Below are 6,000 nucleotides of genomic sequence, written 5' to 3' on the forward strand. Positions count from 1 at the left end.
GCAGTATTTCATTGCTCTATACTATTTTAACCAAGATATTCAATACACTGCAAAAATCTCACTAGTCCAGGATTTATCTAGCCCAGATAGGATAAATTAATATTACTTCTACTATACTACAGGCAAGATGACTCAAGTAGCAGTATTAATAGGAACTGAGAAATAGTGATGATTAAAGAGAACTTCTCTGCCTTATTTCATTAGCCCAGTTAATATAAATGGGACAAAGCAGACACGTTCTCAGTTTCAAATCTCTTCACGGTGTCAGCAGGCATGTTGCTGAGAGTCTGCTGCCCACAAACTGGACGCAAGAGGTTGGTCTTCTGCTCAGGACTCTAACCCCCACCTTCTGGAGATAAGGCATTCCCTGAGCTTCAGTCCTCCTACCTGCAAATGGAGCGAATGACAGCAGGTACCATTCAGTTCATTGACTGGTGAGTGAGATGTGTAGCACTGACTGTCCCACAGCCTCTTTGTCCTGGAACTGAAGGGACCAGAAGCCCAACCTGAACTGTCCACTCATTGCAGACAGATCCCAAGAACAAATAGTCTGCTTTCTAACACAAAATCCCACCCCAAAAAATATTCAGGCCACACATGCTGAGAACAAGGCCTTATGATGAATATCTTCTAAGCTGGCTTGTCAGGCCACAAACACATTTTAGAAGTCTGACATTTAAAAAAACCAAAACCGAATGCATGTCTAAGTCCACCTCAAAGACTTGTTTCACAGACTGGCATATGTCTATCTAAACCTGTGCCTCTAAAGACAGACATGGTCCTGCTGGTTCCCTTCCTTCTCTTCTGATCTTGTTACTCTTTCGTGACCTCTGCCTTTACTCCAGAACAACAGCAGCCGTGTTATCCACTCACTGACTCAGCTGAAAACTGAATGTATTGCACTTTGCAGGGGCACCTTTAGGGTGCAGTTTGATGATACAGCTAAGCAGATCTCACCACTGAGATGACGCAATGTTCCTCCCTCCTGCCAAGCAGCTCCTGCAGCTTTCCTTGCACAAGCAAAGGCAGGAAACAGGGGAACAAGGGAAGGAGCATCAATAACGTCAGCACCACAGTATCATTGCTGTATACCAGTAGCAAAACCACACCCTAAGAAAATGGCTCAGCAGAAGCTGAAGCACGACCAGCTACAGGTATTTGAAATATGAACTGCATAAACAGCATTTGTGTTACATAAACACAAGCTCCAGCTCACTCCCACAGCTGAAAATATCAAATGGGAGCCTCTGCCTTTACAAGGCATGCAAACATAACCAAAGGGATTGTTGCAGTGTAAAATGCACATATAATATAGTTACTGCAGAGGATTACTAATCTTCACTTCTCATACAGACGAGGTTTAACACATACTCCTGGATAATAAGGAGATACTATGCTCTAACGAAGAGATGCAATCCCTAACCACATCAAATGAACAGAACTCTAAACAGTGTTAACTGCAAACCTACACATACCTTCCTTAGAAAAGCAAGGAGGAGGCAATGGCTCTCAGAAACACGGTAAGCAACATTTGCATTCTTTTCTTCTTTTTCCAGTGTTTCTGCTTTCATACAGAAGCAATGAAAAACAATCTCACACATTTACCACGGCTGACATGCAAATCCTCATGGTGCTGTTACATTTGCAACCTGCAGTAACAAGGACTTCCTGCCAAATTTCTCTTTCGTTGCCTGGCGTAGCAAAGGAGAGCACAACTGACCCCTGGCAATTTTTATTGCAGAGAGATGGTAGTGCTGTGACAGACCTTTACAAAGGTTCATATGATTAATTCATTGGTCTTGGCACAGGAAAATACAAGACAGCTATCTATGCAGGGAAAAAGGAGATGAGAAGCTGTGGTGAGGTGAAGGAGGATAATAAAGAAAAAATTTAGAAAATAAAAATTAAAAAAATCAACATTACATACCTATTCCCAAAAGTAAAGTAAGTGGCTACCTGCCATAGCAAATACTGCATTACATGTGAGAGAAGGAAAATACAGTCTCCTCAGAACAGACCTCCAAACCAGCTAAAAACACTTTCAGCGCTTCATCCTCAAGAAAAACTGTATGTTAATGTTTCAGTATCCTAAAAATTGACCACGGAACTTTTCAATCTGAAAAGAAGTAGAACAGTCCCTGAACAGTGGCCACATGCAGCCTGCACTGCCCTGGCCTCCTGCTAGCAGCAATCTTCCGCTTACATACAGAGACATAATTAAGGACACGCCATATGAAATACTCTATTGAACTGGGAGAGCAATCTGTTCAGCTTTATGCAAAATAATTTTGCGGGTCCCTGGGAGCTGCTGAGACACTGCTTAGCCAGGCAATCTGCACACCTTTACCTCTGCGTAATGTGTGTATGGTGTCTTTGAAAGAATCTAGTATTTAAGAAATGCAATCAAAATTTGAGCCAGGTTTGTTTTTTAAAAGACTCCTCATCACAAGCAGTCAGCAAAGAAAAACAGATTCTTTTCTTTTTCTATAAAGCCACAGAAGACAGTAACTGCTCCATGCACAACACCTGCTAACCTCATATTTTCCATGTCAGGTATTGCACTATGATAAAATGCATTTAAATCTAGTTCTGTGTATATATGTCTGTTACAAGTTGAAGGGGAAAGTTTATTATTTAAGATTTTTTTTAATTAAGAAACTGTTGTTCTCTGTGCAAGTAACAAGGTAACACTCAGAAACATGAAGGAGTCTTTAGCAAGTACAAATACATCTATCACTGCTCAAAACAAGAGATGATGGGAGTTTGCTCAGGGGTTTACTTGGTATTATTTCAGTAAGCATGTAAGAGAAAAAGAAAAACAGATATGGAATAAACAGAAAAAGGGGAAAGACCAAAAAAGGAAAAAGAGAAGGTTCTACAGAAATACCAGCTACGGCAGTGCCATGCAGGGCACCTTTGAGCTGCGTACAGCCAAGAAAGCCTCTCAAGTCACCCCCCAAGTCTACTTCTCTTTATTTCTTCTATTTCAGGAAACAAGACTTGCCAGTGATGTACACAAATGAAGTGATTCTATCATCATTTTCTTCTTGCACGATGGAAATGGTATTTGTGCTACACATACAGGATCTTTCCCAGTCACAGGTATTTTCTTGTGAGGACACTGGGAAGGCATACTGGTTCTTCTTTGGCTAGGTCTCTAGCTAAAACAGAGGGCAGATTACCAGAGCATGCTGGTAACTTGGTCTGTTTTTGAAAACGTCTCAGCCAACAGCAAGCCAAGAAGTTTCAAAATTATTAGAACTATGTGCTAGGACTTTTTTTTTTTAAAAAAAACCAAGGTTGGGGATCCTAGTGGCTAGCACAAAAGACAAGAGAAACATTGAACAGCCTGGAAGATTTCAGGTTTTCATAAAGCATATTTTCAGCTACCAAAAACGTCTCCTGATGAAACCATCCTGCAGGACTAGAATAATTCACTTCAAAAGACTAACAATTCAAACCCTAGCTGGCAGCTAACTTTTTTCAATAGATAGATGTTTTTGTTTGTAATTTACCATATGTTTCAGTAGTTCAATAAAGCGGTTAAAAGAAAGTGTTATTTTCATGCATTTTTCCAACAGAAACCTCTCAAAGTTGCCAGAAAATAATTTAAATCTCCTGTTTAGCATTCTACATTTAACTCCTCCTCATACTACTCTCTTTTGTCAAAGTGGCATATTTATAGCAAGTATTTTGCATCATGAAAGAAACCCTTTGAAAAAGCAACATCTATCTTCCTTTTCAAAATGTATACTACACATAAATGCAAGTATGATAACTGCAACCCTTATTAATTCAGTTACTCTTTAGTACCTCCTAATTAAATGCAAGTTGTTCTCTGATCTCCATGGTATACTACGTTTACTCATGTGTTTATTTCTTTTGATTTCTGTAAGTTATTTGATTCTGAAGAATATCCTTTGCTTTCCAGTAAAGTCCCAGTTCAGCAAGGTAATTGAGAACTGTAAAGTTCTGAACTATTGGAAACTCAGTCCTTAGTCCTGCAGTGATGAACAGAAAATTGACCTTTGAATCTCACAGTTACTCCTACAGAGTTAGGAGAGCGGGGAATAGTTTGGTGTCTTGCACACAGAAGTCCAACACTGCTATAGCTGAAAATCTGCAGAGATTTAAGAGATACCACTTTGTCAATGTGAATCAAGCTTGCTTGGTAGAATTGCAATTTTGTGGAGGGAAGAAAACACAGTAACTATGTTTTGTTTATTTTCTTAAAACGTGTTAAATATTTGGTAATTGTTTAAAGTTAAATATAGCACTGAAGAGAGCAGTTTTATAAGCGGGTTTTGGAAAGTAAGCAAATGCTGTAATACTCGTATGAGTCAGCAGTGTGCCCTGGCAACCAAGAGGGCAAACTGCATCCTGGGGTGCATCAAACACAGCATAACCAGCCGGTCAAAAGAGGTGATTATCCCGCTGTATTCAGCATTGGTGCGACCTCACCTTGAGTACTGTGTGCAAGTTCTGGGCCCCACAATTTAAGAAGGGTGTGAAGGTCCTTGAATGCATCCAGAGGAAGGCAACAAAGCTGGTTAAAGGGCTGTAAGGAATGTCCTCTGAGGAGCAGCTGAAGACTCTGAGTTTGTCTAGTTTGGAGAAAAGGAGGCTGAGGGGTGACCTCATTGCTTTCTACAGCTTCCTGAGGAGGGGATGTGGAGAGGGAGGTGCTGATCTCTTCTGCCTGGTATCCAGTGACAGGACGCGTGGGAATGGTTCAAAGCTGCGCTAGGGTGGTTTAGACTGGACATTAGGAAGCATTTCTTTACAGAGAGGATGGTCAAATACTGGAACAGGCTTCCTAGAGAGGTGGTCGGTGCCCCAAGCCTGTCAGTGTTTAACAGGCGTTTGGACAATGCCCTTAAAAACACACTTTAACTTTTGGTCAGTCCTGAAGTGGTCAGGCAGTTGGACTAGATGATTGTTGTAAGTCCCTTGCAACTGAAATATTCTATTCTAAATTCTGCAAAGAAAAGTTTAAAAACAAAAAATCCCCCAACAAGAAATTCACACGCATTTCCTATTATGTAACATGTTTATTATCTAAACTTTTAAGATGAAAACACACAATTGCTTTTTTTTTGTGACGTGGTGAGTCAGCAGAGCACTGAAAGTGTTGTGAACTAGTTCTATGTGCTTATCAGTCACATTGTTTCGTAACAATGAATAAAACATCCCCAGCTGTATTTTCTGTATTTACTGCAAATGAGATATAAAAGCAAGTTTCTCGGCACTAAAAGAAAATAGGTCATATTTCTTCCTTCTCATTAGCTTTAAGCATCAAAACCCAGTGGCATAGGAATGTTTATCTGTTAGAATGGATAAAAACACCTAGCAGCCCATGATAATAGTAATAAGCAATTAGCCCTGTTTTATCTGTGTGGGGTCTCAGTTCTGTTAGCTCAAGATGTTAAGTCCCGCTGGCCACCTCCTACCCTACCTGAGAGGCTGCACCATCTTTATTTTGTCACTCAGGACCCATAGCCCAACACCCAGTTACACCCAACTGCAGCTCCAGCTATTTCTTAAACAAGAGCTAGTTGATGAAGAATGTGGAGCCCTAAGATGCCACATGGAGCGGAGAGTCTCCTGACAGTATGGTAGAGGTTCAAAGAGATATTAAAGCAAACTCCAAGACTATAGCACTGCCTAGCCCAGCAGTGGCATACTGGGTTTCATGGAGAACCTTGTTCACACATAAACACAAGGTCACATCCGTACTTCTCCCACACAGCTACTAATCCCCCACCATTAATCTGAAAGAATAATTGGACGCTTGGGGAAAACATCTAGCCTTTCCCTAAGAAGGACTATGCTTGCCTTTATTTGTTTTCTCATCGTGAAGGATCAGAGATATTATGATTCCAAAACGCTCCAAAGAATTTGAGAAACAAGTTTCTGAAATAAAGCTGTCAATACTTTCACTATTTTCTCCTGACAGCTACTATCCGCACAGCACAGATGTGTCATTCTGCCAACTACAGA

The sequence above is a fragment of the Gavia stellata genome, chromosome 2 (genome assembly GCF_030936135.1).
Source record: "Gavia stellata isolate bGavSte3 chromosome 2, bGavSte3.hap2, whole genome shotgun sequence".
NCBI lineage: Eukaryota > Metazoa > Chordata > Aves > Gaviiformes > Gaviidae > Gavia > Gavia stellata.